Here is a 19732-nt window from a genome sequence, read left to right on the forward strand (position 1 = left end):
CTTTCCCAAACCTGCTCCTTCCCTCATTTTCCTAATTTTGTAAGACGTACATTGAATTCCTTTTTTATTAATAAGTTTTTATTGTGAAAATACCATACAGAGGGGTTACAATTACATGAGCAAGGTAATGAGTACATTTCTTATCAAGCATTGCTGTCTCCTCCTTGGTTTCCCCTTCCCATTCCTTCCCCTCTCCTCCTCCACCCCTATGCCAAAGTTGTAAAGTTCATTTTCGATATAGTGTCTTGTACATCTCATTGTTGCAAGGGGTCCACCTGTATCCCTATTTAAACAATTTGTTTTTTCCCTTCCCTTCCCCAAATTATATCAACATCAAATACAGTGAAAACAGGGTTATACCATGGGTGAGGGACATACAAAGCAACAAAAAATCACCTCATAATATGTTAGAAACAATCACAACATTGAATTCTTGACTGCATTCTCCTCACATTCCCTCTTCAGTCATCAATCTCTCCTCATGACCCCACCCCACCCCTTTCAAGTACCTCTTTCCTGATGTTAGTTTTGTTGAACTTTAACTTTGCCTTTCTAAGGAATTACACTATTTGAGTTCTCCTCGAAATCTACCATATTTCAGTTAATATATTTATATACAATCGCATTTCACCTAATGTATTACTTATTAATTTATAAGCTAAATTTAGCTTCCACACATGAGGGAAAACAACCTTTGTCTTTAAGGGCCTGATTTACTTCACTTAACACAATACACTTCAAGTGGGAACGTAAAGTTGTTCAACCAGTCTGGAAAGCAGTACAGAGGTTCCTCAAAAAAAAAACTAAACTACCCCATGACCCAGCAATTACACTCCTGAGATTTATCCAAAAGATTAGAAACCAGGATACAGATAAGCCACTAGAACAACCATATTCATTGCAGTACTATTCACCATAGCAAGGTGTGCAATCAGCCCAGATACCCCCTCAATGGATGTATAGATCAAGAAAATGTGGTATGTATACCAATGGAATTGTACTCATATATAAGAAAGAGTGAGATTGTACCAGTATTTTAAATGCATTCTGCATCCAGCAGTGTGTCTGGAAACTCATGTGGAGCTGAAAACCACATGTCTGGATCAGATTCCCAGTTGTGAGAAGAGGAAGCAAGGAGGAGATCTAGGGCACTCAAATGGGCTGTGAAAGTCTCTTACTTCTGTAAGCTCATTGTGAAGAAAGTGATGTTTGTTTGAAAGTGCATGTAGAAAAGCTTGGCTCTGAAACTTTCAGACTTCAGGGAGTCTGCATGATTTAATATCCTATGAACAGCTCAAAGCAGTAAGGCAGTGCAGTGCCTGGCCCTCAGGCTGAGGATTCTCGACATCACAGAAACAGGCCAGAGGGAAATGCTGAGTTGCCAAATCAAGTTACAATATGAGGATGGTTTTACAATACTGACTTTTTAGGTCCATGATGCTGGATGGCAAATAATCCGCCCTTTAAATGTCTCCAAAATGTTTTGTAGTTTTTCCTAAAGATGCATGAGAAGATCTTGTATGAGCTTTATTTGTGGCCAGGCAGTTGATACTATTTGGTCTAATGATTATTTTAGACTTCGAAATTTTCTTCCTGGTGCTGACTTACAGAGAAAATAAATTATTAATAGAGACAAGAGAGTCAAAGTGAATCAGCAAAATTTCCAGGAAGCACATGGCCCCCAGGGTGGGATTGGCTGTGTCACCTCAGCTGCCACATCTCCTTGGGTTCTAGGCTCTTCCAGGGACAATGAGAGAGGGCTGTGTGTGGCTGTGGTACCCTGGTACCCTTGTCCTCTCAGATAATGCCCGCCCTTTTCATCTCGTGCACGCATCTTGCCCGTCCTAAAGTAACAACTGTCCCTGAGCTTCTTTTGCTCTTTTTACTCAAGGCAAGTACTCTTTTTTGAGCTGCAGTGCCACTTCTGGCCTTTTCTGTTTATGTGGAACTAAAGAATCGAACCTAGGGATTCATGCAAGCTAGCTAGCAAGCACTCTACCACTGGGCCACATTCCTAGCCTTGGTGTGGGTGAAGCAGTCAAGTGCTTAGCTGTCAAGAGCATCCAAACCTTAGTATTGCCTCTCCCCACTTTTTAAGCCTAGACGCTGCACAAAGAAAGCATGTGACTAGTTAGGAGAGTTGCCCAAGTACATGGCTATTACTGGGCAAATGAGCAGAATCACCGACACAAGATAGGAGTTCAAAAGATAATTGACCTAAGAAAGGCATATTCTTTTTCTCTGAATTGTCTTCTCCTTTTGTTTGCTTTTTTCCCATGCATTTTTTGTTGTAATTATAAAAGTGATGTGTAGAGGAGTTACAGTTACATTAGTCAGATAAAGAATACATTTCTTTTTGAACGATGTCTCCCCTGCCCTCGAACTCCCCCAGTTTTTCCCTCCCATCCCCCAACCACAAGTTGTATAGTTCATTTTCAATATAGTGTCTAGTGAGTACTACTGCTACATTTGTTCACCCTTTGTCCCACCATTTCTGTGTTCCCCCTCAGCCTCTCAAAGACAGATAAATAAGAACAAAAGAAAACAAAAATAGCAACAAAGAAAAAATGGGATGTGTTATGAAAGAGAGGTAGAAAGGATGGATCTATTTGAATATAAAATGCCAGGTTTCAACTTAATGAATCCTGGCTCTTAGGTTATCAGGAAGACGGCCTACTTGGAGAACCTGGAGAATGATGAGTCCTTCATTAAGCAAATGTAAAGCAGCATCTACTATGCCATGCACATAATAATGGATAGGATATAGTATGCCTGCTGTCCCCAACAAGTATTCTGCGTGCTACTCTCCTGGTGGTTGTCCTCTCTGCATTGTGGATGACAAGGAAGGTATTGAAAACAACCTTCTATTGTCACAGTCACCCCTTGGATCTTCACTTGCAGGTAGATGCTGCTCACAACCTGGCTATCCACAACAAGGATGTCTTACTTGTTGTGTAAACCGAATCTCTCACATTTCAACTGCATGATGACACTGCTTCTCAAGCCTGGCTTTAGCACTGCTTACACAAATGGGTTTGAATAGTGAATTCAAGCCCCAACACTTCAAAAAATATGATGTGCCACAACCCACATCACCCCAGCCTGTTTTTTTCTTTTTTTTTTCAGTTGTGGGCTTGAACTCAGGACCCGAGTGCTGTCCCTGAGCTCTTTTTGTTCAAGGTTGCATCTATCACTTTGTGTCACAGCTCTACTTTCAATTTTTGAGTCATTAGTTGGAGGTAAGAGTCTCATGAAGGCTTTTCTGCCCAGGCTGATTCCCAACCAGTCCTCAGATCTCAGCTTCCTAAGTAGCTAGGATTACAGGTGTGAGCCACTGGTGCCTGGCAACACCAATCTTTTAGCATTAATTATATTTCAAGTTGAATCTTGTACTTTTTCCCCTGGACCAGCCTTGGACCATTATCCTTCTACTTCTGCCTCTCAAATAACTGATCACGGCCATGTACCACCTTAAAGGAGCTTTGGCTTTATAGCTTAAAAGGTGTTTCTTCCTATGAGTTCTCATTTATATGGGACCTTTTTGTGTACCTGTGTTTACACAGAATGTGGACCAGCCAATTTTAACTGTTATAAGTCATGGTGATTAGTGTTTATTGAAGTATCAATCCAGAAGCAGCACTGATATTCTCCTCTCTTCTCTAGATCAGGACTATAAATATACATGACCATGAGAATTGTGTGAGGCACACAGCATTTATTAAGGTAAATTCAGTACATTTAAGTTCATTTCAGTTTAAAGAGACACAATTACCTCCCACATTTAAGCCCCCATTTATTTCATGTAATTAAAATGTAGCTAAATGATAAGAACTCAATTAAGATAAATTATTGATAAACAGATGATTCATAAATTTCCCCAGGTAAGATTCTGAGTCATTATGGACTTCCAAAAATGTTTGTGAGCCTCTTTTGAACTTTCTGTTCAGAACGTATCTTAACCAGGAAAATAAACATAATCAGAGTTGATTAATTGGAACTGCTTTAATTAGTTGATCTGAGTTGTTTTCAGCAGAACAATTGAGTAGTTCTTTGGGGAAAGAACTGGGAAGAAGGGGCTCTCTGAAGTGGGCCTGTCCATAGGAGAGCTTCATGGAATTTGGTTTGAAAACCACTTCCATGGAAGACAGCAGGAAAGAAAACTTTCAAGAGAGACCAATCCCTGAGAAAAGGAAAAGAGCTCAGGAGGAAAATGGGTTCAGGCAATGTAGAGTCATGCATTTCCTGTTAGATTCAATTTCCGAAGAAATTAGAAAAATGTTCACCTTCATTAATCCATTAATGAGTAAACCTGAACAAAACCAACACTGACTGTAATGCAGCTCTAGCATGAGTAAACAAGCAGGCAATATTGTTTTTATAAGCATAATTACTTGTAAAAGTGACTTTCATTTCATGTGCATATAAAGCTCCTTGCGCAGACTCACCCCTTCTCAAACCAGTCTCCGTAATCTTTATGTTTATTTACACATGTTCATAAAGTGTCTTGAGCATATTTACCCTCCTCTGCCCTCTGTGTTCATCCTCTCTCTCCTTGTACCTACACTGGAGCAGGGCCTGTTTTACATTTTGTCATTCATTTTTTTAGAATATGCTAATTATTCAAAAGGGCTTCATTCTTAGTTTTTTTTATTAGATTTTTTTCTGGTGGAACTGGGGTTTGAACTCAGGGCTAATCACTTGCGAGGTAGGTACTATACCACTGAGCCAGACTTCCAGTAACGAATAAGCAATGCTGATGAGAACGTCAACTTTGAGAAGGAGCGGTATCTATTAACATTAAATGCCCAGCATTTGGCTGACCCAGCAACTCTATTCGGATCGTAAATTCTTTAATTTAATCAAAAATTATGTTTCAGTGCTAAATGCCAGGACTATAGTAAATGTTGGAAGCATAGAGCAGAATAAAACAAAGTCCTTGCTCTGTTTAGCCTTGCACTTGAAGCAGGAAGACCTTTAATCAACCAAGCTAGGTATGTTGGTAATATGCCTGTAAACTCGGTGAAATGATAAGTATTAGGCAAGAGAATTGTACTCCCAAACTGCCCCCCATCCTAGATACAAAGCAGATCTTATATGAAAAATAAACTAAGAACAAAGAGGTTTGGAGGTTTGGCCTGAGGTATAGCACTTCTAACCTATCATTCAGAGGAAGGTCCTGAGTTCAAACCCTACTGACACCAAAAGACAAACAAGAGCAACAACACAAAACTGTCCAGTTTGTCAAGGTCGTTTCAATGTCTTTGCTCCTACCCATCTTCTCTTCATGTCCCTCCACTCCATTTCCCTTTCTGATGACCTTCTCTGTGTGCCATTCACACTCGTAGAACACTTTCCCAATATTTAAAGCAGACTCTTTCTTTCCCCTGGTCCTCTCCTTTCTCTGTCTTCTCTATTTTCAATAGTACCCTCTTGCTTGGTTTGCATGGTACATTATGATCCTATGTTTTCTTAACAAAACAGGATCTCCTCTAGACATTTTAGGAGATAAATTCCAATCCAAATTGGAACTGTGCTGTGTAGCATAGAGTCTAAGTGTTGAGTGCCTGGCCAAGTCAGACCATGGCAGAATGAATGCTAATGAACAAGTAGATGGGCACCAAAGTGGGTTTTAATGGTTCTATCATCAACTCTGAGTGAGACAATAGGTGCATATAATATATATATTTTTTTTGGTCAGTCATGGGGCTTGAACTCTCGGCCTGGGCGCTGTCCCTCAGCTCTTTGGCTCAAGGCTAACACTCTACCACTTGAGCCACAGCACCACTTCCAGTTTTCTGGTGGTTTATTGGAGATAAGAGTCTCACAGACTTTCCTTGCCCGGGGTTTGAACTGCAATCCTCAGATCTAGTCTCCTGAGTAGCTAGGGTTACAGGCGTGAGCCACCAGCACTTGGCCGGCTCACATAATATTAAATTAGGAAATTTATATTATAGTATATAATATATTCAAGGAAGAAAGCTTAGCATCATCCTGTATGGTCATATGTACGTAGCTATTGAGCTATTCTGCTCATCTGCTAAGATTGTTCTAGATGTATACTAATTAATACAAATAAGGGAAACCATGGGACCTATGTTTCTTTGGGTCTGGCTTACTTCAATTAGTACAATTTTTCCCAAGTCTTTCAATTTCCTCACAAATGGAGAGTGTCATTCTTTCTGATGGAAACAATTCTATCGGGTACATATACCACATTTTCTTGATCCATTCATCTACTGAGGGTCATATGGATTGGTTCTATATCTTAGCTATGGTAAATAATGCTGCAATAAACATAGTTGTGCTGGTAGCTTTAGTATGGCCTTGTTTGTGGTCATTTGGGTAAATGCCTAGGAGTAGGATTGCTGGGTAATAGGGGAGCTCTATGTGGAGTCTCGTGAGGAACCTCCATACTGTTTGCCAGAGTAGTTGAACAAGTTTACACTCCCACCAACAGTATAGTAGCATTCCCTTTTGGCCACATCCCCTCCAGCATCTGTTTGTTATTAGATTATGACCATATGAGACGATGCTAAGCAAAATGAACTCCAAGACATAGACACAAGAGGTTTTTCTTTGTTGTTGTTGTTTTTAATGGACTACGTGATTTCTTTTTTCTTTGTGTTTTCCCCCAGTATGGTATATCCCCTGTTGTTACTGTATTTGATTTTGGTATCCTGGGCATTGTATATATGCTTGTCAGAATTAGGGAAGAGTAGGGGAACAAAAAATGTTGAGACAAAGGACAAAGGGGAAACCAATGCAACAGCGATACTCACGAGACACCATGTTGGAAATGATCTGTACAACTTGGGGCGGGGGGAGGGAAAGAGGGAGAAAAATGAGGGAGGTGGTAACAATTTTGACAAGAAATCTACTCTCTTCCCTACTTATGTAACTCTAACCCCTCTGTTCATCACCTTAACAATAAAACTACAATTCAAAAAAACAAGTAGGAAAGCTGAGGGCTCACACCTTCCTGACATTTCTGTACCTGTTTGAGTTTTGAGAGTGAACTCAGATTGCAGAATCATCTTGGAATGGAAGAAAGCTTTTCACATTAATGCATTCAATTCTTTCCTTGAGTTTTATAATGATTGAATGAGCTTATGGATGAGAAAAGTTTTGCAATATAAAAAGCATATCCTAGGTTGCAAGATTTACTGTAAGTCTATCTTTAATCTGCCTCAGCACAAAGGGCATTTGGAATTCAGTGATTTGGATAGAATTCCCATTTTGGTACTGATCATCTAGGACATCTAGGCTTTGCTCCCTCCCTCCTTCTTTGCCTCTTAGTTTTATTCCAATGTCCACTCAACCAAGATACTATCCAAATAGTTTACCAATGTTCACATCTACCCAAGCACCAGGGTCCTTGTTTGCTTTCATCTTTAGGTGGGTGCTGATATTGTTTAATGTTTTGAGTTTAATAAACTCCTAGGTTTAAATCATATCTCATTCTGTTTCCTTCTCTATTTCTGATTTTTATCTTGAAAAAATTCTGACAAGAGCTACCTGGAGTAAGTCTGAACTCACAGAGGAAGAGCAGAAATCTCCATCAGACTTCATTTCTTTCAGACACCTGCTGCAAGGTGTTTAACCTCCTCCGATCACAGCTCCCACCAACTGACCAGCAATGTATCGGTTCCCCATCTCCTTCAGGTTCAGTAATTTATCCTAAGGTCTTAAAGAACTCATGATTACAATTTTATGAGAGCAAAAGATATAGGTGAGGACTAGTCAAAAAAAAACCCAACAAACTCCCCATGACAAAATCAGGGAAGTTCTCCAGTGAAAAGCTTCTCCCATGGAATCAATATTGTTATCTACTGGGTAGCAATGCCCTTACAACTTCTTTAACCAAGGAAGCTTGTGACCTTTAATTCACGTCCTTGAAGCTCAAGTGCTTCAGCATACAAAGAGTTAATTAAGACTTCATTATGTAGCATGATTGACTGGGTCATGGCTCAAAGACTGAACTCAGTTTCTTATGTTGGGCTGAACGTCAGACTCACACTATTTACTTGCTCGCTCATCACAAATTTTGATGGCATACAATGCATCAAATTCTTCTTTTTGAATGCTATTTTTGTATCTTGTCCAAAAAAAGAATATCTCCTGTGCCAAGATCACACAGACATATTTCCATATCTTCTAATAGTGTTAGTCTTACATTTTGCTTGTTGGGCCAGTTAGAATTTAATTTTTTTCATTGCTTTTCTATGACATTAGTGAATTGGATTAATCTTTAAGATTCTGCCCTGCTTTACCTTCAGTGATAAAATATCTACCATTTACATATTGCTTTCTATGTGCCAGGAATTGTTCTGAGACCTTTACATAGCGTACTTTGCATAAGCCTATTATCACTCCTGGGCAGGCACAGTAGCATTAGACAACTGGGCTGATGTTGGGCAGGTAATAAGTGATGGGAATAGATTTTGGAGCTCCAAGATCTAGCTCCAAGTCATTTTTGACTGCACCATTAACTGCTTCCTCTACACATTAATACTGTACACTGGATTCTCCTTCAGACTGTGTTCTTTAATTCTTGGATTTCACATATATTCAGGGCATAGAATACTCTTTATGTAGCTTTGTTCTATTTAGTTGAAAATAAATCTTCCTCTCCGTCTTTGATGTTTGTTTTCCTTTCTGGGTAATCTTCAGCTGTGGAATGTAGTATCAGACATATATACTTCAGAAATAGTGACTCTCCTACCCAGAGACTAAATAGGCCAGGCCCATATCCAACAGTTCCTTTTGTAGAGAATTGAGCTCTCAATGTGTCCGTCTTGCCGCTGCCAGTCCAACGTGTTCATGGATGAATGTTTTCATGATCAATTCTCTTAGCAATGCTATGTATCCATTTTGGAAAACCAAGAGGCAATGTGCTAAAAGTGCTAAGTGCTAAAAGAATAACAATGCTTACTTATGTCTAAGAACCAATTTTTCACCTGCAAAATACAACATGCTGCACTCAGCACTGGGTGTCTGCTTCCTTTCCTCCTATTGTCCCACTGCGGGCAAATAGGTCATGAGCTCCCTCTTTCTCCCTCTGATGAAAACTGTCCCAGAGAATGGCCTGGAGAAGCTTGAAAGGGTGTAAGTAAAGGGAGATCAGCAATAATTAGGACTATTTTTATTTATCCAGTGCTCACCATGTTCTATCTCTATGCCATCTGAAATCCTCAAGTATATTGTCGCAATCTTGCTTCATCCCACATCACCTTGAATGGGGATTCTCCCTATTTTACCGTCTAAACTGAGGATGAGAAAGTTTCACCAGCCCAGAGACAATAAACTCTGCTAGCTCAGTGGTGAATCAGGGAGTCTGTGTCCTCACATCTCTCTGACCTCAGAGTTTCTCTGTCTTTCTCATTATAATGCTGCCCAATGGCCAGCTCTTTCCTGTGTAGAACTTACCCCTGTCTCAAGCTGGGGAGCAAAACAAAACAAAATGTTATCTGTATTTCAGCCGGTGGTAGGTACATTTGGTGGTGAGATGTTCCTTTCTTTCTGTCAGGCACCAGCCCTTCAAATGTCTCTGGAATTAGAAGGACATGGGCTTTGGGGCAAGACACTTCAACCTTTTAAGGTTTGATTTCTTCATTATAAAAAAAACAACAGTATAATGTGTTACACAGAATGCCTTTGTAAGGATTAAAAATGGAGTGTTACATACAGAGACTAATAGATAGAAAGGTGGCAGAAGAGTAGTGATCACACATATTTAGTCCATAGCTAGACAGGCTGGGTTAGAGCTCTTCTTGGCACTCAGTCTCTATGTGATGACTCTGGACAATGATGTCAGCTCTATTCATCTCAGTCTCCTGTTCTGTATATTGGGACCAACACTGGCACTAACTTCACAGGGCCAACAGCAGTAGAAAGCAGTGCCAAACAGAGGGTGAGCCCTGCAAGTGGCCTCCATTGTTACTCTGTTCAAAAATGATGGGTGTCCATCCTCCCTAGCCAAGAAGCTTCCAGAAGACTGCAGTAGGGCCTGTCCCACCTATGCATCCTGGGACATGTTCCTGGTAAGAAGATTCCTTCCTGAGCACATAAGTTAGTCCCACAGTTATCCCCAGCCCTATCTTGCTCTAGGCCCATCCTTCAGGGGTGTGTTATCTAACAGGTTACATAATTAACTCTTTCCCTCCCTGTTTTGGTGTGAGCTCTAACTGCTCGGTTCTCAGCTCTTTCATGGTTATTAGCTGTTCGATGTATCCTCTTAACCTTATGCTTCATTAGGATGGGTGATTTTACAAGGCACTAAACCAAATTTACCTCTAATGGAACTAGATCTCAGCAACTTCTTTTTTTTTTTTTAAAGAGCCTTACAAAGAATGCTATTACAGGTTTGGAGAGATTGATTTTATTTAAACTGAATATGTAGGAAAGAAGGCAGAGTGCTTCTGACATAAATTACATTGATTTATTGAGTGTAAAGGCAAGCACAATTTCTATCTCCCTTTTAGCTTTCTGTGTTCAGCCGAGGGCTGTTGATTTATCTTTTTCTCCATCTCAACATCATGTCGGTTGCCTTGAATTCTAGACATGAAGGGACAGATGGTTCATGTTAGAGGGACTTGCAGGAGAAGAGAAGAGAAAAGAGTGAAAGAAAAGACCTCGCCAGGAACTGTACTCATTACATTACTCATGTTACAGTAACCCCTCTGTACAGTACCTTTAAAATAAAAAATATTATAATTTTAAAAAGACCTCTCCTTCAATTTCTGAGTCTTCAGTCATTACCACCTGACCTTCCAACCCATCTTGGCCAAAGGTAGAAGGAAATGAACAACAACTAGAAGAAATACCACAAAAATGAAATCAACACGCTGTTTACTAGGTAGTTATCCAAAACTCAATTTTGTGTAACAAGCTATAATTACATAAAATACTAAACCCCCTTCATTGAAGAACAGATGGTGACTATATTCTATTATAATCTAGTTTTCATTTCTTTCTTTTTTTCCAGGTTCTGGACTCTTTCCTTATCTGCTTTTATTTCTCTCCAAAAACTAGGCACCAAGAAGTTAATTTTCTTATGTCATGAGTCCTCATTACCATGGTTACTGTTGCAAGAAAGTTACTGCTTACGAGGCTCTTGAATATTTTCCTCAAAGTATCCTGATGCTGAGGAGGCTCTGTCACTGGCAAGGTATCCCACAAATTCAAAACGCATTTTACTAACATAAAAAGAACTCCTGGATTCAAGACAGTTGAGATCTTGTGTTGTGGCACGTCTTCAGAGTGTTGACTCAGGTACTTTGCTGTGTCGATTTCTAAGCGTGTGGTTTGAATTTCAAGCTTCTGGTGGGAAAAATGAGTGTTTCAACAGTGCCTCCTGCTGCAGCCATGTTCAGTGAAGGGAGCGTGGCCACGCCTGCTTGTGTTCACTGGAGGATTCACTGGAGGCCTCCTCCAGCTGGACCTGGCTCTCCTCAGCATACTCTCCCACGTTACACTTTTCATCCCTAAAGACTATTTCTCCTCCAGCCCCACCAGGTCTCAAAGCCCTTTCCCAGTGGTGCCTTCCTCAGCCTGAGTTATGATGCCTTTCCAGTAGAGCCAGATGAGCATGGGTGGGTCCTGACCATCTAAGTGGACATTACAGATCACTGCCGCGGTGGGGTAACACTGGGGAGTTAAACTTTGGTGGAATCATATACCTGAAAAATAAAGCTACAGACAGGTGCTTGTGACTCACACTTATAATCCTAGATACTTGGAAGGCTTAGCCTGGGAAAATCACAGCTCAAGACCAGAAGGAAGGGTATAAGAAAAAAAAAAAGATTGTGAGGTCCTTTATCCACAAATTACTGGGCCTGAAGACATGTTCTTGTCAGCTTGGCTGTATGGGGAAATGAAAAACAGGAGGACCACAATGCTGGTATCTGCCTGGACAAGAAGCAAGGTCCTATCTCAAAAATAATCAGCGCAAAAAAGGATGGAGGCATTGTTTGGCCGCAGAGCACATGTCAAGCAAGAGTGGAGCACTGAGTTTGAGCCCCAATACTAAAACACAAACAATGCCCATCAGTGAGAATAAGTTCTGGATCTGGAATTCATTAGAAAGCCATTGAAGAAAGCGGCATTTTAACAGAAAAATAGAGAGGGGCTTGTCTACATAAAAACTCAGTGTGATTCTTTGCTGGGGATTTTGTTTAGCTGGAAGAGTGTTGAAGGGAGGAGGGGCTGGAAACTGACTTCCGAAGCTTCAAATCAATCTTCCTAGTGGCCAATCCTTCCTCCAAATGAAAGTTAAATATTATTGATATAACTGTGCTAAATGATGTGCCTAATAGATACCCTGACCTCTGGTGCATGAAAAATGGGAAACAGCCTTTCCTAGAGATTTTTTTCAATTTTCATCATGATATATCAATATATTTTCTATAACATAGCATGTTCCCAAATTATTGAATGTTCACTTTGCAACAGATGAAGAATGCTTTTAATTTGTTTTCTCTTTTTCTATCTGAAATTTAATGATTTAGTTTTCTGTGAGTGTTTTTTACTTTATGAACATCAATAATTTCACCATCTTTGACCTTGTTTTCATTTTTAAAAATGAACTGAGAGTTCTCTTTACATATTAAGGAAATGTCTCTTTTATTTCTGTTCTTAATTTCACCAATTTTCAGATGATCTTTTTCTTTCTGCATTATTTGTAATATTTGTATTTGTTCCCTGTGCAGACTTGTTTTGGTGTCATAAAATTTGGTTCAGATTGAATACCTAGACCTTAGTTGTTTGTCTGTGATCTTGAACAAGATCCCTGAACTCTTTCAATGTTTTGCTTATAAATAAAACCAGAGGCAATAAATAATTTGGAATAATCAATCCATTCTTACAAATTAGCTTTAAATGGTTAACATTTGCAAATGCTCTTTCTAATACACAATGCATGATCCAATTATGAAAATGCTAATAGAGCTGGTTACTGAGGAGGGGGAGAAGAGAGAAGAGGAAAGATAGGGGAAAGTATTTAGGGTTCTACATCAATAATGAAAGGCAACACGTTTGATATGGCACAGAAAGCTTGCTCCTTCCTCCCACTACCTACTGTGGCAGACTAATTTTGCTTTGCTGCACAGCAACACCCAACTTCATTTGACCCAGTCACGTCTTCAATCTTGTTAAACTATATACCACAACAAAACCAACTCCAAGAAAGGTTAACTGAGGCCTTCAGATTGATTGAAGTGACTGTCAGAGTGTTGTCCCTTGCCATGTACAATGGGTTTTCATTAGAATTTTGTTGTCTGCCTTCCAGTGGTTGAAAACATTCTCATGATGGATTAATCAATTTCCCAGTTAATGCATTCACGTGTGGTAATGACTTGCTCAGATGCCTCAGTAGTTGTCTGAATGGACCTTAAGGAATTATGTAGGGCCATGGAGGAATCAAACTTTCAATTAAAAAAAGAAAGTTCTTTTCTAACCTAGAAAATGAACCAAGGTTGATAATTTTCTTTTTTTTCCCCATGACATATTGTAAGGTTAATAAAACAGCTAAACCTATAAAATTATCACTTACATCTTCACTGTGTAGTGCTATTGGATGCACCATTAAGCATCAATGGGTCACAATAAAAACACATTAATTAGTTAAAAAAACAGCAAAATAAAAAGCAAGATTTCAGTTTCAACTTCCTCAGAAGGAGAAAAAGGAATATATTTATATATTTACACCTAACCAGAAACCATTCAATCATTTGTCTGTGAAGTATGCAGGTAAAAGACAAAAAAAAATGGACATGATAAATTATACAGGACTTTAGACATTCACATAGTGAGACCAAAGGAAGATATTCTTAGGAGAGGATCACAAAGGTTCAATAGCTATGGGCATATGATCATATAAAACGATGTTTATATCAAAATAAACTCCAAGAAATAGAAGTAAGAGGTTCTATGTTATTTTGCTTTTTGTTTTTTCTCTTTTGTTGCTGTTTTTGATTTCTGTACTTTTTGTCTTGTATACAAGTTTTTCTTCTTTGGGGAGGGTCAGTGGGAGCACAGAAATTGTGGGACAAAGGGAAAACAATTTTAGCAGTGATACTCACTAGGCACTATATTGAAAATAAATTATACAACTTGTGAGAGAGTGGGTCAGAAAGAAAAAACTGGGAAGAGGTGCACTGTTCAAAAAGAAATGTATTCATTACCTACTTATGTAACTGTAACTCTTCTGCACATCACATTTACAATAACAAGAAAAAACAACAACAAAAAGAATGCAGGAAGAGGACACGGAGCCAACCAGAGATCATTTCCACAAGCCACAGCTGTACCACGGTCCCAGACAACTCTCTCCCTCGTGATCATCCTCATAAAGTGCCTAGAAAGATGACTTCATGCAGTTCCATACTTCTTGTCTGTTATTGTCTCACAGATCAAATCAGTGGAGTTTACAAGGGAAGAGTTGACTTTCTCTCCCTTTTCACCACTATCCTTTTGATGTCCTCTGGATTCTAGCACTGATCTGCTCTTTGAAGAGGTCTTGGGACCCTAGGACAAGATTGTAATCCCAATTTGGACAATGAGAAGCCTCCCTGCAGCCCCAACTTCACCCTGCACCTCTGTCACCACCATTTAATAGTGACTCCAGTGGCCAGCGGGGCTTGAGCTGAGGACACGCAGTTTTCATTGGAAGCTCTGTATGGAGATGTTTCATTCGCAATTGTCATTGGCCACCAAAGGCATTGTGGTTCCACTGGTGGCCATGCGCTCTGTGTCTACAGACATCATCAGCTAATAAAAACAAAAGCCTGCTGCTGAGCCAAAAATCTCCTCTTCGGCTTTACAGTCTTTGAAGTTTAAGGAAAGCTTCTCTTCTCATGTAGGAGATGGAAATTTAGCTAAACCCTAACGAAATTTTCAAGGAATAAGAATGTGAGGAGGATGGGTAAGTGTAGCCCTTCTCCAAGGTGGAACTCTATCAATGTCATACACACCAGTCCTTCAAGGTTGGGGAAAACTCTCCACCATTTACCTGCTAATGAGAGGTTCTCACCTTCTGTCTTCCCCATCTCAGGTGGAGACAAAGGCAGACACAAAACTACAAAGAACTATGGGAGATAAAGGCCACCACCAGCACAGAAATCCACCAAGATTTTGTCAAAATCCTATTATATCAGCCCCAGCTGTGCTGACCTAAGAGAACCATGTGCTGCATGCCCGCTCCTAAAACTGAAGACGAACATTTTAGCTTGCGGTATGTCAAGAAGCAGAAGAGCCACATGGGAGATGACACACCTTGGTGTGGCTACAGAAAATCTGTGGGAAATATGAGGTCCAAATGGGTCTGGATTAAAACGGCCAGAAGTCAAACGAAGCCACAGAGCTGACTGGACATCTTCCTCTTCATGTGTAGGCTCTGTGGTGTGGTTTTCTGTTCTGATGCTGTTTGGAACTGGTACAATATATTTCCAGGATACAAACAGCTGTACCTCCCAATAAGACCTTGAGGAAGGTGAATTGTCATCTATGCCTTATGTGATGTTTGGCTCATCTGCAGACCATTGGTTATGAAGAAAATGCAAGCAGGAATAAATAGACCTGAATTTAAGTCTCAGTTTCCTTCTTTCTTACTGGAGACATGCATATTCAATTATTAGTTACCTGCCACAAGATATTAATTAAAAATTCACAATATTCATGATTCTTCATATTGGCAATTCCTTGAGGATCTACCATGTGCCAAGCATTGATAAACTTTTTATGTGTTCTATCTCACTGAATACTCATGAAGACTTTGTTATGAGTACAATTGTACCCATACATCTCAGCTGACAAGTAGTCACGCATACATATTGTAACTCATTAAAATGAATATCTGACCCACATTCATTATCTAATAATGATGGACAGATGGGGTCCCTACATAGTTATTTGTTTTCCATGTTAGATCAAGGGGAAAAGATAACCTTCAAGCAAGTTAAGAACCACATTTATTAGTTAACTCTTACTATGAAATTATCTCAATACTTAGTGTCTCAAATGACTATTAGCATTCCTTATGTCTGCTAGTTCCCTGGGCCAGGAATGTAAAAGCAGCCCGGCTGAGATCAGCATCCCTCCTACACTGGCTCAGGATCATTCATCAACTATAGTCAGAGATTTGGTCAGGACTGCAGTCATGTGAAGTCTTGCATGGGACCAAGGATTCCCATGTCAAGCTCACGCTCATGCTTCACTTCTGCCTGTGGGCAGGAGGTTTCAGGTTCAGGAGTCTCAAGGAGACATAGTAGCCAGCATCTGCTAGGCTGGTTAATTCCAGACAAGGTAAGAAAAAGTCATGTGGTTATTTTCTCTATAATTCTTTTGCTATAGGTATTATCTAGAACATAGAAGCCAGGAGGTAAGAAACAATGAGGGACATAGATACTGTGTGTGGTTTCAAAAGGATAATAGAGGCTGAGTGCTGGTGAATCACATGTGTAAACCTAGCTACTCAGGAGACTGAGATCAGAGGACTGTAGTTTAAACTCAGCGTGAGCAGGAAAAGTCTGTGACCCTTATCTCCAGTTAACCACTAAAAATCCAGAATCAGAGCTGTGGCTCAAGTGGTAAGAGCACTAGCCTTGAGCACAAAATCTCAGATATACTGCCCAGGCCTTGAGTTAAAATCTCAGAGTAGTGGTATGTGCATGTACATGTGTGTGCGCATGCATACACCCACACACGAATAATAGAATCAGAGGCAACACAGGGACAAATCACATAAAAGTTAGAATGGCTCAGGATGAATTTGGGGGTGAGTGGATAAGAACCAAGAATATGAACAATGTTCAGGGACCAGAGTCCAGACTTTAGTGGCCACGGGCACTCAGCTCAATGCGGGAATCCATACTTAGATCATGGACTTTCTTTGAAACCTTAAAAGACTGTGTGGGTGGAAAGTGAGAGGCACAGTTTTACTCATCTCAGATACTGAGAGTAGAAATGGATATGTACAACACATCCCCCAGAATAGAATTGAAACGTGAATGATCTGGTCAGCTGTGATACAAAAGACAATGTCTTCCAGATAATACAAATAACTGGTCAAAAAGATGGTATTGATTGAATTCAATCTGCAGGTTCAGTAGAAATAAAGGGATAAAAGATATTATATAATGAGGAAGTAATAAAGCCCAGGTTTCAAACTCCACAGTTGCTATAAGCAGTAACTGGTGTGCAGATCAGCAAATCTGGGTGAAATGCATGCCAAGAAATTAACAAGCCTGTATCCTTTCTAAGCAGAAAAGAGTGGAGGAGGGAGAACAAAATTAGAAAGACTTTGAGCAAGAAGTAGTTTCTGCAAGAAATTATAATATCATTATTATATATTTTCCAGCTCCAGCTTGACACCTATTCCTGGCCAAATGGAGGTATGTGTTACAGTAGCTAACCAGTCAGGTCTTGAAGTGAGTGTCACGTGGACTCTTCCTCTCACTGACATATTTCTTTTGCACCCATGCTGAAAAACAAATCTTATGCTGCATTCTAGCATAATTTATTCTTCATTAGTCTAAGCTATGACTTGCTCATGATTACATTCAATTTCAATGTTTACAGATTCATTTTCATAATATTGCCTCTGGGTTTATTATTTCCATTTGTAAAAAATCTCTAAGTCAGAGTTAGCAGATGTAATTTGCCAGGGAGCATTGTTCTGCTGCATACGAAGCCGGCAGCTTTGTGACAGTACGTAGATGACGCTGTCTTGCCTTTCCCTGCAAGGGGAGTCTCCCATCTTCTTCGGAGGCTCTTCTGCTTGTCTCAGCCATCTATGGGCTTGGGAAACAGGTGCTTTGTAGGTGTGGGCTTATTTTGTCTGCAGCACAGTCTCTGCTGGAGCCCCATCTCTCAGAGCAGGTACCTGGTTGCCAAAGGAGAGTCAGAACAGAAAGGTCCCAGAGAGGCTGTGTGCAACTCAATCATATTCATTTTCCTATCTTTTTCCATATATTAATTCTAAAGCTCTAGGTCTGAAAAAATGACCAATTATGGAAAAGGTTATTCAGTCATCCATTTGTTCATCCAACACATATTTATTTATTTTCTCCCTCCCTTCCTTCCTGTTCTTCTTCCTTCCCTTCCTCCTCCCTTCCTTCTTCCTTCCCTTATGGCTCCCTTCTTTCCTTCTATCTTCCTTTCTTCTCCCCTTGTTTCCTTTTTTCTTTCCTCCTTTCCTGTCTTTCTGCCTTTCCTTCCTCCCTCCATTACTCTCTTTCCTTACCCTATTTTCTGTTTTCTTTCTTCTTTCCTTTCCTCTATTCTTGGTTTCTTTGTTCCTTCTTTTTTCTCTTTTTCCCTTCCCCTCTTCCATTCTTCCTTCCATCTTTCCTTGCTCTTTTCCTTTTCTTTTCTTTTTTGTTTTTGGCAATACTGGAGATTGAAGCCAGGGCTTTTCACATGCTAGGTAAGTGACTCTTTGAGCCCCAGTCCCAGATCCAGACCCTTTCATTCTTTTTTTTTTGGTCAGTCATGGGGCTTGAACTCTGGGCCTGGGCGCTGTCCCTCAGCTCTTCAGCTCAAGGCTAGCATTCTACCACTTGAGCCACAGTGCCACTTCCAGCTTATTCTGTGTATGTGGTACTGAGGAATCGAACCCAGGACCTCATGCATGCAAGGCAAGCGCTCTACCACTGAGCCACCTTCCCAGCCCCCCCCTTATATGTTCTTATATTGTGTTTACTAGCTTTTCCCAGGATAGCCTCAAATTCAAGATACTTCCGTCACTGTTTCTGGAGTAGCTAGTATTACAAATATGTGCTATATATCAGCCTTAATCTACATAATTGTGTGTGTATGTGTGTGTGTGTGTGTGTGTGTGTTTATGTGTGTGTGTTTATGTACATGCCAGTACTGAAGCTTAAACTTAGGGCATGGGTGCTGTCCCTAAACTTTCCCCCCTCAAGTCTCTACCACTTAAGCCACAGCTCCACTTCTGGTTTTTGGTGGTTAATTACAGTTAAAGGTCTCTCTCAAGCCACATACCAGTGGCTTAAGCTTGTAATCGCAGCTTCTCACGAGGCTGAGATCTGAGGAATGGGGTTTGAAGGCAGCCTAGGCAGAAGAGCTCCTGAGGCTCTTTTCTCCAATAAGCTACTCAGAAAAGGCTGGATGTGGCACTGGGGCTCAAGTGGTGGAGCAATAGCCTTGGGCACAAAGAGGCACAGCAATAGTACCCAGGCCTCAGGACTGGCAAAAAAACAAAAAACAAAAAAAAAAAAGTCTCAGACTGTGCTGTCTGGGGTGGCTTCAAACCTTGATCCTTAGATCTCAGCCTCTTGAGTAGCGAGGATTCTAGGCATGAGCCACCAGAACTTGGCTCTATCTATATTTTCTGAGAACATGTTACTTGCAAAATGATTTTACTGTCTACTTCTTAAGAGCTATTCAACTGCTGCTTCTATGTAACATTTTCAAATTTAATATACTGGGCCTACCAACAGGAGTAATTTCTATTGTCTATACATCTATACTGATGCTTATGTCTTTTGAAAGCTTTCTATGGAGAAGCCCGTTTGGGTTTCCTCTGTAATGGACATGAAGTTATTCCTTTTATGGGTGAAACAAACAGACTCAGGAACTTACTTATAAACTTGCCTCAGAACTGACTCAAACAGTCTTCAATATTCTTTCACTAGTTCTTTACTGTACTATAATCTTTTATTTATCAGAATTCTTTTAGTCTCAAAGAACAAAAAGCCCATCAAAAACTGATTTG

Source organism: Dipodomys spectabilis, unplaced genomic scaffold (genome assembly GCF_019054845.1).
Source record: "Dipodomys spectabilis isolate Male_0828 unplaced genomic scaffold, ASM1905484v1 ptg000264l, whole genome shotgun sequence".
Lineage (NCBI taxonomy): Eukaryota > Metazoa > Chordata > Mammalia > Rodentia > Heteromyidae > Dipodomys > Dipodomys spectabilis.